The following is a 21,362-nucleotide window of genomic DNA, read 5'->3' as shown; positions in this document are numbered from 1 at the left end:
AATTGACTCTCAGTTTTAATCAAGGAAAATCTATTATTTTCCCTGGAGTTTATCTCCACATATAATGGGTACAATTATTGAAATAAACCATGTAATATTTTCCAAAACTGTCAAATGACAGTTTAAAAATAGTTACATTTCCAACTAACTATAATATAGTTATAGTCTGAAATAATCTTTATTTCAGATCCATGTCATAAATTAAATAAGGTTATTATGGAGAGTATCCTAAAGAAGAGTTTGGGTTTTTCCCAGGTCACAAGTAAACATTACAATTTTATGCACTGATTTATGTTTTTATAGCAAAGTCTCTGTTTTTTTTTTTAAGATTTTATTTACTTATTCATGAGAGACACAGAAAGGTAGAGACATAGACAGAAGGAGAAGCAGCCTCCCTCCTGGGAGCCTGATACAGGACTCAATCCTAGGACCCCAGGATCTGAGCTGAAGGCAGACACTATCACTGAGCCACCTAGATGCCCCAAAGTCTCTTTTTTTTTTTAAGTTGCATTATAATTGATGTACATTATGTTAGTTTCAAATGTGCATAATGATTTCATATATATATTTTTAAATGATCACAATAAGTTTAGTTAACATCCATCACCATACATATTTACACATTTTTTCTTGTTATGAGAACTTCTAATGTGTTATTAACTGTAGTTGTCATGTTTTATAGTACATTTCCATGATTTATTTATTTTATGACTGGAAGTTTGAACCTTTTGACCTCCTTCACCCATTTCATCCACACCCACTGCCACCTCTGGCAACTACTAGTCCCTTCTCAATATTTATGGCAAAGTCTCCACTTTCATAGATTTTAACTAGCAGTATCTATCCTCTTGTCATGACTTTCATTTTTTAAAAATATTTTATTTTATTTTATTTTATTTTTTAAATATTTTATTTTTAAGTAATCTGTACATCCAACATGGGCCTCGAACTTAAAACCCTGAGATCAAGAGTAGCATGCTCTACTGACTGAGCCAGCCTTTTTATCTGATGACATCATCTCTTAATTGTATCAATCTAAGCACATCCTTACCACCAGGGAAATTTAATAGACTGGTCTACACATCTTCTCAGTATATAATCCCAAGAATGTATTACAGGCTTTGAGGTTTGTGCTTCCTATTCTTAAATACACTGGCACTCAAAGCTGCTTAAACAAGCATCAACAAAGGTGCCTGTCTTCTTTGAAGTTATTTTCTCCGGAAATCACAGTCACTGACCAAATGATTTGGAAAGATTAAATTGTGCTTATTTTATGACATTCTAAAACAGCAGGGTTAAATACTGGGCCAGCTGCCAGCCACTCAGCACCCACACTTTCATGTTTGGCTGCCAGATATATCCACACGAATTATTCTGGAGCAGAAATGTGCAATGGCGCCATTCTGGAGAGCAGAAATTAGTTTTTGAGTTTAATGCTTTGATGAATGGATAATTCCAGAATTATCCATTTCTACATGCATAAAAAGTGCTTTTCAAAATTTAATTGGATTTTGGTTGCTGGAGGAAGTTTTCTGCCTTTTCTTGGAGGAAAGATATCCCCTGTACTAGTTGATTTTCCTCCTTCTCTGTTCCAGAAGAATGTGAGATCCCTTTTTCCAACTCTGTCAAACCTCAGGATCTATACTAAGCCGTTTTATTTATAAGAAAAGCTGTATATATAAATGCATATACATATATGTATACATATCCATGTACCTGGAACACACTTAAAATATTAATGTAGTATTTCAAAATTATAAAGGAATCAATGGCTATGCTTGCATAAGCTATTCTACATTAATTAACACTGGAAACATTCTTTTCTCTAAGTTCTGCTGTAGTCACCAGACTGAAGTGTGGCTGTATATTCATATCAGACATCTTGAAGTCAGGATGAAACAATTTCACAAGGTATGCACATCTCCATATGGGGACCTATAAAGAAAAATCATAGCCACACACTCAGAGCTTATGGTCTAATGACACATAGGTAAAACTTCATCAACAATATGAATAATTTAAAAATATAATAAGTGCAAAAAAATAAAAATAAAAAATAAAAATACAAGTGCAACAAGATGCCTAAAACAAATATATACCTAGGGAAATAATAAATGATTGCAGAAAGGCAAAGCTGAGAGTTTTCAGACAAAAGGAATCACTGTCTGTTAAAAAAAAAAAAAAAGTTAAGGAGCACTTTTTTGTAGAAGGTAGGTCTTGACCTGGACTTAGAGAATATTGGAGGTTTCTCCAGGTACAGAAGAAGAGCCATACCGTATTCTAAAGAAGTACTTTCCATAAAGTCAGAGATGGGGATCTATAGGTTGCATAGAGGACACCATGAGGGATTGCCTACCTGGATTGAGTTATTTTTGGGGGGGAGGGGAGTGTTTTTTAAGGTAGTCTTAGGACTTACCTTGGCAATGCAAACACTAATGCAGACAAGAGAGGAGAAATTATTGGATTGGGAGAGGTTAGAGAGAGGAATCTATTGAATGATAAAGTCAATTTTAGTTTAAATTTAAAGAAGCTGAACAAAAATTAATGGGGAAAAATTACATCATGTGTTCCATTACCTCTTAGAATAGGCTTGAAAAGGTAAGATAAAATATCTTTAATATTTTGGTTAATATTAAAACTTTTCAACAAACTTTTCATTTTTTTGAATCATTTTTTTGGGCAATGTTAAATATTAACTAGCATTTGGGCTCCCTACAAATTTTTCTCTTCCTTTCATTCTAGGCAAACAGCTGACTTTGTTATCTTTTTTTTTTTTTTTTTTTTTTTTTTTTTTTTTTATGGGAGCTCTTTGCAGGGCAGAAAATAGAAGCTGCATGATGTAGACTTCTCCTAGAATCAGTAAAGGTACGTTGTTGCAGTCCTGTGGAGGCAAAAGACAGGGATGTGCCTTTGAAAAGGAGAAAAATATGTTTTTTTTTCTATGACTCAAGAGGGGGGATAAAGATCCATAGGTCACACAAGCCTCTAGAACTTTGTTGAGAACAAGATTTTCAGTTTTTTCAAACATGGATAAAAAGGATCACTAGGGGTTCCTGAAAGCAAAAGACATGAGACCTCCCTAGGGAAGCCAGTCTCAATTGCCAACATGTGATCAGAGAGATTTCTCATTTCTTGACATTGGCACTTTTGTAATACTCTGGGTAGGGAGACGCCCAGAAAAACTGAGGTGGTATCTTCCACCATTCATACAGGATATGAACTCAATTTTGAAAGTAATTTGATTAAATAAGAAACAGAAATGCAGTATTCTTGTATCATTTATCAATGAAAATTGGTGAGTTGGAGAATTAAAGAGCCAAATTTGCAGATTTTTTCCAGTTCTTTCCTCTACCTATTCATAGACATAGTATACTTCTCCAAATTTCTTTCAGTCGTGGAATTTGTGTTCTAGTACTTTGCTGCATCAAGGACTGAGTGTGACATAACTCATATGTCTTACTTATTAGTGGTACCAACAGTTCCTGAAGTTATGTCAGTTCCCATCATTTTTCACACTAAGAATGAGGTAGGTGCAGAACGATTTCCCAGAGGAAATTCTTACTCAAGTTCTTAGTAGTATGGTCTTGCAGAAGAATAGTTGAACATTTCTGGTATTGGATCTGATGTCACATGTGATGCCAGCAACAACAGTTCTCTTTTTGAGCAGAAAACACTTGGTGAGATACCACTTTTATCCTTTGGCCAAAGTACTCAAGATTCTTCTCTCCCAAGTGGCTTCTGATCATTCACATTTAAAAACATTTTTAATTAACATGGGTTGCATTATGTTTGTGCTAGGGCATCTCAAATAATATTTAAAGACAGCCACAATATAAGCTATAAATTAAACAATAGCGAAACCATGGAAGAGGGTGTTTTTCCTTATAAAAATGTTTTATTAATATTTTCTTCTTAAATTGAAGAAGGTCTCATGGAATCACTGTCCTCATTTTATAAATCATTCACTGCCTTTTCCAATTATTCTACAGTATTACTAAATGGGTAATAAAATGTGTATTACATTATAATAGAAATCTTAACTGCATTGGGAAAATGTAAATGTGTCATATTGTGTGAAACAATGTTGAAATCTTGCCATAAATAGTTCCAGTCAAGCCTGAAAAACTGTTATTAGTATTTCATTTATTAATGTCTAAGTAATCTGCATTTTTGATAACTTGACTAAGTCTCATGCCTGTCAACATTGGCCATTTACTTTCCTCACAATTATTTTTGACATTTTGTTTTCCATTTAACAAGTAAGCAAGCTTCCATTCTTGGAGATGTTACTTAATAGATACCACATGTACAAGGCCATAAGTAAACACTATTTACTGCAAAACAGGTTAATAAAGCAGTGCAAATACTGTTGCTATAGTTCTATATCATGCAAATAAAAGCAAACTGTTGTAGCAATTATCTGAATTTACCAAAATACAACAGAGAGTATCTTGCCTCAGGTAGGGATTAACACAAATTTAAATTTGTACTAATCTCCCTTTGAGGAAGGAAGCATTAGCAAATGCTGTATGGCAGCTGCTCATTTCAGCCAAATGCCACCAACAGGAGGGAATACTTAGGAGACCAATTTGAATTAACACGTTTGGAAAGCTAGTGAAAGTATAAATACATATGTTAGAGAGGGAAGGAAAGAAGAAGGGGAGTATGACTCCAATTCTTACTTGGAGTCATACTTTTCTTCTTAAAATTTCCCTGAATAGCTCCAATTCTAGAAATACTATCCAGGTCTATACTCTAGATGCGGTTCTCTACAATGACAGCTTATTGATATATCAATAAAACAAATCTGAGCTTTGTGTGATGCAGGTTAATAAAATGTGATCACTTTTTCCTGAAGATGTTGAAGTATGTCTCTTGGGACTGATACAAAATAAAAATGCTAATAGTTGCTTTGGGAGTATTAGCTGAAAAGAAGTCAAAGAAGAAAGCTATCACATGTCCCCATTTAGTATGAAAGGATCCAATTTTGGACTAGGAAAGGGAGTCTAGGGAAGGGAAATTGCAAAGAATTATAAAGAGACCAGGGAAAGCCAGAATTTTTAATTGGCATAAAATATACAAATTAGTATACAAAAATTGTAATTCGTACAAAGAGGATATTAGATGTTTAGTTTTATCAGATGAAGAAAGAGGTCATGTTACTTATAGTAACTTTAAAAGTTGGAAAACGTATTACAAAATAAGCCCCTGAAAAGAAATAATTTTTTGTTGTTATTGCTTCATCTCTTCATGGTGTTTTATTTTTTATTTAAGATTTTATTTATTTATTCATGAGAGACACACAGAGAGAGGCAGAGACAGAGAGAGAAACAGGCTCCATGCAGGGAGCCTGATGCAGGACTTGATCTCAGGACTGCAGGATCACGCCCTGAGCCAAAGGCAGACACTCAACCGCTGAACCACCCAGGCATCCCCCTCATGAGGTTTTAGAAGAGCATTGGTTGTAAAGTTTATTTCTTTGGGTAGTGTTATAATCTGTTTAATTTATATGTTCATATATAACAGAAACTAAGCACTGGTATATGGCAGGTATTGTACTAGACACTAGGGATTTTCATGCAATTCCTGTTTTCATGGATTTTACAATATCTGATACTTGTGTAGCAATTTAAGTTTGAAGAATGTTTTCACTTTTAGTTGTTGAATTATTCCATTTTCCTGTATATTATTTGGGTAACATGACCTTGGTATTCATGGCAATACATTTTGTTAAAAGGAGGGTAATTTTTGATTACGAGGAATTATATTGTAAATACTATCATGATTGTCTTAGTTTGTGCTGCCATGAGAAAATAACATAAACTGGGTGGATTAAACAACAGAAATTTACTTTCTCATGGTACGGGAGTTTAGAAGTCTGAGATGAGCGTGCTAGCAGGGTAGACTTCTGGTGAGACCTCTTTTCCCGGCCAGCAAATGGCTGCATTCTGGGTGTATTCACACATGGTAGAGAGAAAGTGAGCAACTTCTCTGATGTCTCTCTTTTTATAAGGGCACTAAGTCCATCAGGAGGGTGCGACCTAATTACCACCTAAAGGCTCCATCTCCAAATGTCATCATATTGAGTTTAGGACTTCAATATATGAAGTTTGAGAAGACACAGTTCAGTCCATGTCATTGACTCATAAGTCCCATTTGAAACATGTAGGTTTCTCCCTCGCCCTACCCCAAGATTTGCTTCAAAATTTTTTCTTAAATAACAAGTTTATGATTGAAGATCTCTTTATGTCTCTCTTCAGTCATATCACTTTGCCTATCCAGAAATAACCTTGTCCTTGCATTTTGTATATCTCTTCTGTCTGGGTTTTAATAGTTTACTACCTATTTATATATCTATAAACAATAATTATTTTGATGTGTGCTTTCATATATTATATAAAATGGTATCATAGTTCATAACTAATTCTTTAATTTGTTTTTATTCTTAGTGTTTTCAAGATTCCCTGATATATATGTAGATATGTATGCATATATATGAGTATATAATATATCTATACATATAAATAATATATCGAAGCATCTACAAAATCAGTTTTTGACATATGATGTTATTTCTTTTATAACCAGGACTTAATAGGTCCCAGAATCTAGGGGTGGAAATGAAAGCAGCTCCACTCACTAGTGGTAGTGATCTACTAGCAAATATTTTATTCCCCACCTCACCAGCCTAAGTTTTGCTGGTCTAGGGATCTTTGTTTTGATGAAAGAAATGTCTTCCATCAGGAGACACAGCATGATTCCATTGAACTGGAAGTTAAAACTGGTTCCTCACCACTTTAGACTCCTCGTGCCTGTAAATCAATAAGCAAAGTAGGGAGTTACTATACTCGTGGGGGTGATTGATCCTGATTTCCAGGAAGAAATTAGGGTGCTACTATAAAATGATGGTAAGGAAGATAATGTCTGAAATATGGAACTCTCTTAGACATCTTCTACTACTACTTGTTCTGTGATTATTTTTTTTAAGATTTTATTCATTTGTTCATGAAAGACACACAGAGAGAGAGAGAGAGAGAGGCAGAGACACAGGCAGAGGGAGAAGCAGGCTCCTGGAAGAGAGCCCAATGCGGGACTCAGTCCCCGGACTCCAGGATCACGCCCTGGGCCAGAGGCGCCTGTTGAGCCACCCAGGTGTCCCTCTGTGATTAGAATCAGTGGAAAACTACAACAACCCAATTCAGGCAGGACTACTGATGGCCTAGAACCTTCGAGAATGAATGTTTGGCTCACTGTACAGGTAAAGAACCATGATCCACTGAGATATTTTCTGAGGGTTAAGAGAATATGGAATGGATAGAGGAAATAGGTAGTTACAAATACCAGCCACAACCAGGTGATCACTTATAGAAATTGCAATTGCTATGACTATTTCTTCCTTATTTTATTATGAATATATTTGTGCATGTTTCTGCATCTGTATACGTATTACTTTTTCTTTTTATATAAGATTATTAACTTCACATCATAGTATTTAAGTTATAGGATATAAAGGGAAGAGTGAGTATCATCCAAGGATTTTTCAACATCTGGTAAAAGAATTAGTGGGTTTGGAGATACTCGTATCATATTAGGCAGAAGTATGATTTTGATAACGTCTTTAGAGATTAAATATGATTTGAGGAGATGCGCTGGGGTACCAAGTCGACAAGAAGCAGACAGTGATGGTTAATTTTATGTGGAAACTTGGCTATATGTTGCCCAGTTATTTATTTAATACCAGTCAAAATGTTAAGCCATTTAAAAAATGTGATTAATATTTATCTCATTAGTCTTTTAGTAAAGCAGATTGCCTCCCATAACATGGGAGAACTACATTCAATAAATTGAAACCTGAAGACCAAAGACTGAAGTTTCCTTAAAAGGAAACAATTCTGTCTCAAGGCTGCGGTATAGAAATTCTGCCTGTTGGCTTGTCCTGAAGATTTCAGACTCAAAAATACAATTTCATTTTCAATCTGAATTTCTAGCAGATTTTATACTTGCCTATCCCTAAAATTGCATACACCATTTTCTTAAAATAAATCTGTTTGTCTTTCTATTCTGATGATTCTGTTTTTTCTAAGAACTCCAGTATAACCTTATATCCAGTAGCCCTGATGTACTTACTTGTTCTAATAATTTATACTTAGTTTTTTTTGGGAATTTTTTATTGTGAAGAGTAACAGTTGGGTTTCTTTCAATGCCATATACGTTTTACTTCCTTTTCTTGTCTTGTAATGGCTCGGGAATCCAATAAAATGTTGGATATAGTATTGATAACAGGACATAGGTGAGAAAACTTTTAATATTTGTAATTTTATATTTTGCTATGGATTTTTATAGATATACTTTAATATAGAAAGAAGATCTAAAAAAATTTTTGTTTGGTTTAGAAGGAAGTTTTTTAAATTGAATTTTATAAAAATTTTTCTAAGTAATAAATATTGAAGTTTGGCTTATTCTTTTTCTGAATAGTAGGATTTTTTATTTATTCTATTAATATAATTAAATCCACCAACTGGTTTCCAAATGTTGAATCTAGATAACATTACTAGGATAACATTTTCCTGATTGGAATATTATTTTTTATGTTTTGCTAGGCTTAATTTGTACATCTTTAAACTTTTTACATTGTGGTATATATTATTTTAGTCCTTGTTTTATAGCTCGGTATGTGATTGTTATTTTTAAAATATTCTATATTATTTTCCATTTTCATTTGAATTTTTGTTAATTTTTGTTTCATAAAATTGAAGCTACACAATGAGGTATTTAGAATTGTTATATCTTTCCAGCCAATTGAAACTTTTATCACCGTGAAAATGTTCTTTTTATTGCTACTAATGCTTTCTACCTTATTATACATTTTGTTATTAATCACTACAGTTGCTTTGTTTCTGCTTTTCAAGTTCTTCTATTTTCTACTTTTAATTATTTTCTTTGTTTTTAGATATATTTCTTGCAACACACACAGTCTTCTGTTGATGAATTCAGTATGAAACTCTGACTTTAATAGGGAATTTAATGTATTAATATTTACTGTAATTACTGACAATTTTTTGTGTTTAAATCAACATTTTACTATTTTCTTACAATATTTTCATATTTTATGTACACATATTTACTCAACTTTTTACTTTTTTTTGGTTTGATTTTTTTAAAATAACAGCACAATTTATTTTTATATAAATTTATTTTTTATTGGTGTTCAATTTGCCAACATATAGAATAACACCCAGTGCTCATCCCATCAAGTGCCCCCCTCAGTGCACGTCACCCAGTCACCCCCACCCCCCGCCCACCTCCCCTTCCACCACCCCTAGTTCGTTTTCCAGAGTTGGGAGTCTCTCATGTTCTGTCTCCCTTTCTGATATTTCCCACTCATTTTTTCTCCTTTCCCCTTTATTCCCTTTCACTATTTTTTATATTCCCCAAATGAATGAGACCATAAAATGTTTGTCCTTCTCTGATTGACTTATTTCACTCAGCATGATACCCTCCAGTTCCATCCACATCGAAGCAAATGGTGGGTATTTGTTGTTTCTAATTGCTGAGTTTGATTTTTTTAAATTATTTCATCTCAGTCCATTAGCTTGAAAATTATAACTGATTACATTGAAGTCTGAGTTTACCTTATGCATAACTTTTTACCATTACCCAACATTTGAACATCAAACTCTCTTTGACTTGAAAGTCAATAATTCGCTGGGTTTTTTTTTCTTTTTCAGAAAGAACCAAGTAACAAATGCCAGTGAATAAAGAATGCAAAGACATGAGGGTATAATTGAAATAACCCACTATAAAAATGGTATCTTTCCAGAAACCTGAAATTTTACCTTAAAAATTCTTATGATTTTCCTCACATATACCTGTTTGCTTTAATATTTTTGATGTTAGGTAACCATTAAGAAAATATAATTTAAGAAATAAAAACAAACAACAATATTAAAGCAAACAAACCTGTTTGCTTTAATATTTTTGATGTTAGGTAACCATTAAGAAAAAATAACTTAAGAAATAAAAACAAACAAATCTCTTTGTTTTTTAATTTAATTCTATATCATCAACTCAGTTGATTCCCCAAAATTGAGATGAATGGAAAGATTTGATCCTATATTTTGAGATCATCACCTGCGGTATGGTTCTACTTTATTGTCACAATATCAAAATATTTAAAAGAGATTCACAGAAGTGGGAGCTTCTATATATATATGTATGTATATATATATGTATATATATATGTACACATATTGTTTTAAATGTATATATATACATATTTACATTTAAAACAATATGTATATTGTTTTTTTTAGGCTGTCAGACTAATCATGAAATGCTAACAGAAATATGCTGGCTTAAAAAAAAAAAAAGAAATATGCTGGCTTGGGCAGAAATAAAAGTTGTGTAATTTTGGAGTTGGACAGACTTCTATCTCAGTCACTTCCTATCTAAGTACCCAACCACATTGTCTGGCATAGCCTTGGTACTCAGGAAATGAACGTTGTTGTGGTAGTTTTATGATTTTCTTTAGTTTTGAACTGCACATACTTTAGTGATTCCTAGTATCTTAGACCCAGAAGGAATGTGATGCAACTTTGAGGATAGTCCTCTCCTTTAGAAAGGCTAATATCTAACTTATGATGTAAGTTGCCTGTATTTTTAAATTTTTCATTTACTTTTCAAAAACACAGTTAAGAAAATGGAAAGGCAAATGACAGCCTGGTAGAAACTATTCAAAACATACCTATTAAACAAAAGATTTGAATCAAGAATATGTCGTGTTCCTACAAATCAATTACAAAAACCAAACAAACAAACAAAAAACAGCCCAAAGAAGAAACAAAAGACATAAACAGATCCCTTAGAAGACATTTTAAATAATGAATAAAAATATGTTCAGTGTTAGAGAAATTCAAAATAAATCTACAATGAGATAGATAGTAAGTACTAGACACCTGTCAGAATGCCTAAAATTAAAAAGACTGGCTATACCAAGTGTTTATGAAAATATGGAGCAGTTGGAACTCTCACACAGTGCTCAAGGGAAAGGAGAATTGTACATTCAATTTGAAAAAGAGCTTGGCAATTTCTTAAAAAGTTAAAAATACACTTTTCTATTACTCAGCCATTCCACTCCTAGGTACATGCCCAATAGAAATGAAAGCTTATGTCTATACAAAGACTTGCATATAAAAGTTCAAAGTACTTTTATTTGTAATACCAAAGACTGGAAATGACCCAATTGTTCCTCAAAAGATGAATTGATAAACAACTGCAGTGTATCATGCAATGTAACACTATTCAGCAACGAAAAATAATTAACTGTTAAGGGACAATTGAGTAATCTAGCCCTCATGGGTAGCTTCATGGTTAGAGTGGCTGTAAAAAAAAGGGCAGTTAATTATGAAAATGCTGACATCTAGGCATGAAACAAACTGAAATGTGGCTGCCACTTAGAGTTCTCCTGGCAAATGATTATTCAGACTTGTGAATCCTGATGATATTTACAATAAACCTACCTAAGTCAACTTGCACATTTGTACGTTTGTGCATTCCATATTTCAACTATCGTCTTTTGATGTTAATTTGAAGCAAATAATGAATGACCTGGCTTTGTTATTTGTAGTATTACATAAATATAAGTGTGTTTAACATATTTATGATAATCTTCTCACATGTAGTATTATTTGGTGTGATTTTAAAAAGTATGTTATTTTTACACTTAAAAAATCTGACACTAACTACAATGTAGTTTTAAGCAAAATTGATAGGAGAAAAGTTGCAGAGTAAGTTAATCTCCCTCTTATTACTGTCTTTAAAAAAAGATTTATTTATTTATTTATTCATGAGAGACACAGAGAGAGAGAGAGACAGAGACACAGGCAGAGGGAGAAGCAGCTCCCTGTGGGGAGCCCAATGCGGGACTCTATCCCAGGACCCCAGGATCACCACTCAAGCCATAGGCAGACGCTCAACTGCTGAGCCACCCAGGCATCCCACTTATTTCTGCTTTAACATCTGGTTTTGCTTGTTTGTTTCCAAACAAGCAGGGTCCTCTCCCTTGAGTTCCTATCCCAAGAAACCACTCAATCCGGTAAGACTTTCTCAATTTCACCTCTGCTTATCCAGCACTTACTCTTCAGAATTTCATAAGCAATAAAGTCAAGGCTGTTTCCAAATTCAGAGTTTCTCCTTTGAGATGGCTGTTGGTAGTCATTAGTGCTCTTACTAAATGCTTTCCCACCACTTCAGGTGCATACTCGATATGCTAGCTGGCTTGTGTGTGGTGGTGGGAACCATGTGACAGATGCTGGCTAGTGAGTTGTGAATACAGATGATATGTATCAATGTGGGGATCTGTGCACCTATTTGTGACTGCAAGACCCTTTTAAGATTTTTTTTTTCTTTTGGAATGATGATGAGAAAAGTCTTTGAGTGACTGTGATGAACAGAATCCCTCTGCCCCAGTGATCAACATATCACATAACTAAGAAAATATTACAACTTTTATTATTTTAAATCACTGTTACTTGGAAGTCATTCAGTACCAAAGCATAAGGAGCCTATCCTGAATTGATGATGCAGCATCATATATTACATTGTTGCAGTGGCATTGCTTTAATATTCTTAGAAATTACTCTAATGGTAGAATTTTTGCCAGGGGAAAGGGAGCAGAAGATCCCATGCTGGGCAATAATTGGGGCAAATAGAACCCACATAGGCACATGAAAGTATGTTATATAAACAGCTACATATTCAGCCTACCTATAGGGTTGGTTGCTGATGATAGTTATTTTTGTGTCTTCATTTTTTGATTGAGAACAAAAATACTGGGTGTCAGCTGAAGATTATGTCTGCCTTGAATCTTTTTCTATCCAGAGAAATTTCTTAATATTTTGACTTTGAGATATTAAAAACAAGGGAAGCTGGTGGAAGGCATTGACTGCAGAATCTACTACTTAAAGCCCTGCATTGTAGAGGAGTTTCTGCTCTGATAGGTGGGCTTAATGCAAAATGAAGTCAGTGGAAGCTACATTGCAATTATTGAAAGACTTGAAATAAAACTCCAGAGTTTACATTGATAACATTTCCCAAGCCTCTGTGAAAAAAATAATTCTGAAGCTTATGTAGGAAAAATGAATCTTATGAGTGATGACAGCAGCTTACCAATAATTCTGTAAAATATGACTAATAGTATTGGAGTAAGATTAAAGATTTTAAATTTTTGGGGGAGGGAGGGAACAAACACATACAAACACAATGACTGGTCTTTGGTTATAGACAAATCAGATCTAACTGCTTACCTGCCAAAAAAGTCAAAAACATTTTTGGGGACTATTTTTCAAAGATACTGTCAAGTCTTTCCCTAAATAAAGCGAGATGTCAAATCAGCAGAAAATTAAAATATATTTATTAAAAAAAATCTCAAGCAGAAAGGCATCTGATGTTTTACAGGCATTCCAACACCTTCAGGAAATTTGAACTCACACCAAAGGGTCTGATAGTCATTTAAGTCTCCATCTGTACTGGAACACATGTGCACACACAATGCACATTGAATCACTCCAGTGGAAAAAAAAAACAACTTGGTTTTAAATTATAAAAGTCTTCTACCATTCTTCTTAACCACAAAGTTCTGGCAGCTCAAAATAGAGTGACTTAGAGTGATCTGGTCATAAAGCTTCTTTTGGTGTGAGGAGCCACAGTGCTGAGCTACAAGCAACTGCCACTCCAGGGACACAGTGACTATAAACTAACCCAGAAGAAATCTAAGACTGAGGGACAATTTTGGAAGCTAACTAAGAAGGAAGCATTATTTGTCCTGATTTGTCTCAGAATCTCTTCTCAGTTTCATCATTTGCTCCACGTTGTCAGCTAGATGCCAGAATTTGGATGTGCTAAGGTTAATTTTCATGTTTCTTTCTTGCAACCAAAAACATCCCTGCCCTTTTTAAATTATTGAACTATATAGAATGACCTTCTAAAATATATTGTGAGAGTGAAATGATTAGAAAGTTTAGATTTCATTGGAGTCAATTCACTATAAAATTGTTTAGGAGAAATATACGTTAAAGACATTAAATTAATTACTGCCATTTATTATAATTTTATTTTCCTGAGTATACATTACCCCATTTATTCCTTATGGTAAACTTGCTATTATTTTCCCCATTCTATGGCTGAGAAAACTTGAATTTTAACAATGTTGCCATTTGTTCAAGTTCCATAGCTTGGAAACAGGCCGAAGACAGGATCCAAACTTAGTCCTAACTCTTAACTACTGCTCTTTGTTGCTATCTTAGATACTTCTTCCTTTTGTACTTTTATAAAATGTTAGTTTCTCATAAAAGGAGTATCTATGCATCTTTGAAAATGATAATTTGTATACATATCAAGGTTTTCTTTGGAAAGGAGATGCAGATGGTTGAGCGCTTGAAAGCGCAGAATCTGAAGCAAGGACCTCCATCTCCCAGCTGTGAGACCATGACGAATCACATGCATCAGCTCTGTTCCATTTCTGTGCCATATAGCCTTCTTGTGAAGATGTATTCATTTTATATGATATAGCCCTAACCATATTCAGTGGATAGGATGCAAATGTATCTGTGAATATCATATTCACATATTTAAAGAAATCGTAACTCCACAGATAGGTTATCCCAGCCCAGCCACCCAAATGACCCTGGAAACCCTTTCTTTAGGAGGTCAAATAGAAAGCCTCACTGCAGCTCTGACACAAAGAAGTCCCAGCCCAGGGCAGGATGCAATGAAAAAGTGATGGTGTGCCACACTGACTTATAAACTTGTAACTCAAACTCTGCCCCCTCCTCCCCCTCCCCCAAAATAGAAACATGACATAGTAATCCCATTCTGAACTCTATCTTACATTTCAACAGCTCTTTGGGCCATCTCAGTGATACAGTTCAAATTTCCTGCTGGTCAGGTAGCACTAATATCTGCTTTTCCCTTTTACTCCTGTCACATCATCTCAAGGCTTTCTTCACTGCAGAGGCACTTCCAGATTTGGGGTGAACATTGAAATTGTAGAGCAGCGGAGGGGGCAGCAAAGTGAGGAGCAAAGGAAGACTCATTAATCAGGATGGAGAACTGCCAGTGATTAGAACTCTGGGAAGCAGGACACATTCTTCCCCCAGGGTGAATGTGGAAGTACTCGCCTTCTTTCTTCTTTTCTCTTTTCCTGTGATGCCTCAAAAAATGTGCAAGCTCTGGCTTCCAGCCAGCCAAGTGATTTCTTTGTTTAAGGGAAAGTGTAAAGTATTTTCACATTAAATGAAGAACTTCAGACATCTCTAAGAATCTGTCCTTTGAGGGCTTGTTAAAGGCCAACAAAGAACTTTAAGAGAATCTCTTCTTCCTTCTCAGGGTTGCTTTGGGGATTTCCAGTTCTTTCTGTAATACCACTCCATTTTGTCTTAGCTCCTCCTCTCGGAAGAAGTATGGCCAAATGCATTTTTAATGATTTCAAACCCTCTGATCTTTCTTATTCTTATTTAATCTTATCTGTGCTATTAGTATTCATGTTGTTGTTTTTTTTTTTAAAGACATTTGAGTTGATTTTGATTGCTTCCACCCTTGCTAGGGGTGGCAGAAATATTTATTCTTGATTTTTAAAGTCACAGAAGGATGAGAGATTTACTAAGAAAACTAGGTTTACTGAGTTTGTGATTTCTCATTCCAAATTTTGTAAGACTCCTTTGTATCTTAAGTCTTCACGAGAAGTACCAGAAAATAAATTTAGGAGTAAATATACAAATGAAAGTTAACTCCTTCCCCCACTAATTATCAAGGCTTACACATATATCTTGCCTTTTTGAGTGATGAGTAAAAAATATTCTTGGGGTGCCTGGGTGGCTCAGTTGGGCTAAGCATCAGTTTCTTGGTTTCGTTTCAGGTTCTGATCTCATGGCTCATGGGATCAAGCCCCAAGCTGAGTTCTGAACTTCTATGCTTTGGATAGTCTCTCTCTCTCTGCCCCCTAACCCATTTGCTTAAGTGAGATTATTTCCTGCCTAATTACATTCATTAAGTCCTCTGACATAATATAAACTGATTATGTGTAAGACGATGGTTAGTTTTTTCACTGCATAAAGAAGATGGAAATAATGTCATTCATGTAATTTAATTAACCATAAAATTACTTGCTTTAACCATGTAGCAGACCTTCTATGAGAATTTTGAGGGAAAAATTGAAACAGTGAAATTGGAAAATATTTGTTTATAAATTATTTTTTAAGATTTTATTTATTTATTCATGAGAGAGAGAGAGAGAGAGAGAGATACAGGCAGAAGGATAAGCAGGCTCCATGCTGGGAGCCTGACATCACGCCCTGGGCTGAAGGCGGTGCTAAACCGCTGAGCCACCTGGGCTGCCCAAAAACATTTGTTTAAAATAAATTCTATCATCTATCAATCAATCATCTATCTAACCTATTTATGAGATGAGCAGCCAAAGTTGAAGAACCACTCCTATAATAAATAGGTTCTTCCTTGAGGACACAGTTTTTCAAAAGCCCTCTTAATTAGTGGCTTATTCTCTTCCACACTCTCCTACCCCAGGGCCTGCAAAGGGCAAATGCGTTTGGTTCTCTTTGCCACTTCTAGACAATCTTTCCTCCTCCTTTCATCAGTCTTTCCAGTTTTAAAGCTCATGCTGTGAGCTCATATTACTCCTTGTTGGATTCATTTATTGACCTCTTGGTCATTCTTCCTTTTCCCTTCAAGAGATAAAAGTCACTGTGCCCTAAACTATTCCTCTCTTACCCTTGATCATTTCAAAATCTCTGTAGATAGAGCTTCAGTTATCATCTCTGTGCCTTGACCTCATCTCCCCTAAAATGATCATCTTCCATCAACATGGGACAATCAGTACTCAGGTTATATGATATAGTTTCTTTTTACTAACAACTCTTAATTTCTAAAACTGTCAATTTCAAGAATCTCTCTCCATGACCAGTACCTTTTATCTTTCCGATTCACAGATATTTATGTCCTACTAGGGCCAAAATCACTTGATCATACCACTTTTTCATTGTCACCCTCCGAACTCCCTTTCTTTTTCACCCAACTTATATTCCATGCCAATTCACACGTATTTATATCCTACTAAGGCCAAAATAAATTGATCATACTGCTTTTTCATTGTCACCCTGTGAACTCCCTTTCTTTTTCGCCCAACTCATATTCCATGACCCATCATTACACTTACTCCCTCTCTCCTTGCATTATATCTGTCTTACAGAATTTCATCTATGGTTAATTCATGGTTAAATTCATCTTTCTGCCTACTACACATCTGGTCCCATACAGCTGAATATGGCTGCAGAAAATCACAACCATAATGATTGTCTTTCTTGAAATTTATGACCTCTAATCTCAAGTGGGCTTTTAATGCTGCCTGGCAATCATATTATATTTCCCTAGTCCATTCATTCTTCCACTCTCCCTGAAAAAAATATTTCCCACTTTTTCTTCTCTCCTCAAACTTCTGATACTTCCTCTTAAATTCTAATTCATAGCTGATGGCTGTGCTTCAGAGAAAGTAGAAACAAACAGATTCCACAAGCTCCTACTCTAATAGTTAAGCATCTACTTTCATCTGTTCCTTTGACAGTGCTTGACTTAAAGTGCTCCTATCTAAAGACTATTGTTCCAGGAGACTGTTTTCTCTTATACTTCTAGACCTTGTTCGCCTGTATCATTCCCTTCCACTTTCTACTAGGTCATTTATATCACCATACAAACACGCCCTTATTTCTCTCATATGAAAAAAAAGAAAAGAAAAGAAAAGAAAAGAAAAGAAAAGAAAAGAAAAGAAAGAAAAGAAAAGAAAAGAAAAGAAAAGAAAAGATTTTATTGCCCCTGTTTGCAGTTAGCTACCACTGAATTTCTCATTTTTTTACATAAACACTTTCAAAATGTTATCTAAATTAGCAGTTCCCAATTCTTTCTCTACCTTTCTCTCTTAAATCTCTTCTAATCAAGCTTTGAACTCACCACTCTAATGAAATAGCTTTTATTAAATCACCAATACCTTCCTTACTGCTAAATCCAAATCAGTTATTGTGTACTATCTCATTTGAGCCATCATCAGAATGTGAGACAGTGGATCACTTTCTCCTCCTTGTAAGTTTCCTCATGCAGATTCCAAGATACTACATTCTTCAGGTTCCCGTTCTTCTCCCTATCTGCTCCTTCTAGGGCTTCTTTGAAAAATTATCTTAACCTCCCTAACCATGAATTACTGGAATGCCCCAGGACTAAGCCCTCAGATTCTTCCCTTCTGTCCTTACACTCGATATTTTGACAGTCTCATCTTTTTACATGATTTCAGAAATCATTTCTCCTAAATAGATATCTCTGTCCTGGACCTCTTCTCTCAACTCAAGGGCTCTCCACTTAGATATCTAATAGGCATCTCAACTGTAGCAGCTCCAGATTCATACTCTTACCCTTCCCTGCAAACCTGCTCCTCACAGAGCCTTCACTGTATCAGTAATTGAACTTCAACACTTCCATTTGCTCAGGCCCCAAATGACCAGATTCAATCTTTCTCCTCCTTTAATAACCAGCTTTCAGTCCATCACAAATCCTTTAAAATTGCTCTCCTTAAAAATATGTATACAGTCTAAACACACACTTTCAATCCATCACAAATCCTTTGCTACCTTTAAAATATGTCTACAATCTAAACATTTTGCACTACCTTTACTTCTGTCACTTTAGTCTATCATTCATTTCTTGAATGAATAATTGTGATAACCTTCTAGCTGGTATCCCCATTTCTGCGTTTGTTCCTCTTACAGTTTATTATCAATATAGTTGACTTACACAGCATAAATTCAAACCTGTTACTTTTCCACATAAATACTCCAATGGCTTCTTATCTCACTTGGAAAAAATCCAAAGTCTTCACATTAGTCTACATAATCACATAATCTGGTCGTCTATATCTCTGTGGTGGTCTTTGCTGGTTTCTCCATTCTGGTCGTATTAGCTTCTCCACTCTTTCAGTGATACTCTGTGCATAATCTGCCTTCAAGACTCTTGCACTCGTTTCCTCTCCAGGTTTCTACCATAAATGCAAATGACTAGGTTCCTATCACTATTGCAGTATAGACAGCCTGAGTGAAACATTTCCTGGCCAACATTGGAACAACAATGGAATTAAAATTCCATTCTCTATTTCTCTTATTTTTTCCTGTACCTATCTATATCTAGCTTACTATATATTTTCCTTGTTTATCATATCTATTACCTATTTCCTTTTTGTAGACTATGGACTTCATTCTCTTGTGTTAACTACTATGCTTCAAGGCATTCAGTAAATATTTGTTGAATGGCTAACTGAATAGATGAATATAACAAGCTTCTGATTACCAAATGGCTAAAGATATGATTGAGATCTCAGGGTGGGAAATGACTACAGATACAAAAGGGGAAAAAAAAAACCCCTCATTTCAAATGTTTAAAAAAGATTGCAGTGAATAGAATAGGTAATTCTTTACCTGAGAATTGTGTTAGTATATCCAAAGAGCTAAAACATAAGTACAAATTGTGTAGGATTCTCTCCTATATTTACAGCTATATAACTTAACATGAGAATCACTTATTTTTAAGAATGTTTGATCTTCATAAAAGTTAAATAGAATGCTAGGTGAAATTCAGTGCATTCTCTAATAATAGCTAAAAAACAGCAATTTAAATAGCATAGAAGGGCATCCCAGGTGGCTCAGCGGTTTAGCGCCGCCTTCAGCCCAGGGCCTGATCCTGAAGACCCGGGATCGAGTCCCACATCAGGCTCCCTGCGTGGAGCCTGCTTCTCCCTCTGTCTGTGTCTCTGCCTCTCTCTCTCTCTCTCTCCTCTCTGTGTATTCTCATGTTTAAATAAATAAAATCTTAAAAAAAAATAGAATAGAAAACTTACAAGGCTCCACTAGGAAAAAGAGAAATAGAATAAGATGATTCAGAATATCTTACTTGGAGATAGTTATTAATTTTATGGTGTTATTCCTTTATGGACTAAAATGGATAACCTAATATTTACGGCCAAAATGAAGTACCATATGAAGTGAGGAAACCTGTCACACATGATGTGCTTGGATTTTATGTAGAATATTGCACAATTCCATTAGCCTTTACAAGTTCTTTTTTACTCTAATCAGTTATTAGCACTTTATATGCTTGCAGGATTTTTGTGCCACATTGTTAATCAGTCTGTGCTGCTTCTCCTGCCAGTGACTATAGAGTTACTTCTGAAGACTAGGTCTTCTTTCTTCAGTGAGTGAAAAGCAACCAGAGACAGCTTGAAGAATTCCAAATGCTGTCAAAAAAAACCAGACTGGGTTAGCTGAGGGAGGAGAAAGGAAGTGGAAAAGAGCAGTCACATGCGTTCATGGGCCTGGCTTTTTATCATGCCTACTCTTGGGGCCACATCAGTGGCCTTGCTTTTGTGCCAGAAGCAGTGCAAGTCATAATTAGAATATGGAATATTGCAAAGAAAGGGGAAAAGGCCCCATCTGTGCAGCCACTTTAACTACAAGCCCAGAACCTGTTTTACAGCTGAGGCACAAAGACTGTATTAATACATGTGGTTAGTTCCTGCCCCATACATACTGTAGATTCATTGTGTCTGCTTTTCCTAGGTGGAGCAAACACAGACATAAAATATTTTGTTCTCTTTTTGCTGTTACACTTCCTTTCTCACCAGATGCAGCAAACTCCTTCCTAAGCCCTTCTGTCTGTACTGCTCAGCATGTTGACACCAATCAGCTTGCAAGTGAGTGGGCTGTCAGCACTGGATATTTTCTCCTCCATTGTCACTGGTCTAATGACATCCTCTGGTTTATGCACTTTTCTCTCCAACACCACCATAAGCTAGAATAACTCACTCAGTCTGGGTGTTAGGCACCTCTCCTATAATTCATGCCAAATAAAGGAAATCCCTAGACTTAAGGACAAATAGCGTAGCATATGTACAGAGTACTGTGCAGTCTCCATGTGTAAACTTTTCATTTAATATAATGAAATAAAGCATTTCAATGTGCATGGTACTTTCTTTCTTTCTTTCTTTCTTTCTTTTCTTTTTTTTTTTTTTTTTTTTTTTTGGTCGATAAAGAAGCAATTAGGGATGAGAGATCCCAGCACAATAGGACCATTATTCCTAAAATCACCATGAGAGTGAGAGTCTTCTATATTTAGGTGGATATATCTAGACTCTTGTATTTCAGAGTCTAGAATATTATGGAAGCTTAACAAATGATTGTTCATTATTAAGTAAACAAGTGTTTACTGAGTCTTAATACTAATGGATATCTATGGGAATATTCTCAAGATAATAATTG

Source organism: Vulpes vulpes, chromosome 7 (genome assembly GCF_048418805.1).
Source record: "Vulpes vulpes isolate BD-2025 chromosome 7, VulVul3, whole genome shotgun sequence".
NCBI classification, from domain to species: domain Eukaryota; kingdom Metazoa; phylum Chordata; class Mammalia; order Carnivora; family Canidae; genus Vulpes; species Vulpes vulpes.
This window is presented reverse-complemented; position numbering follows the sequence as displayed.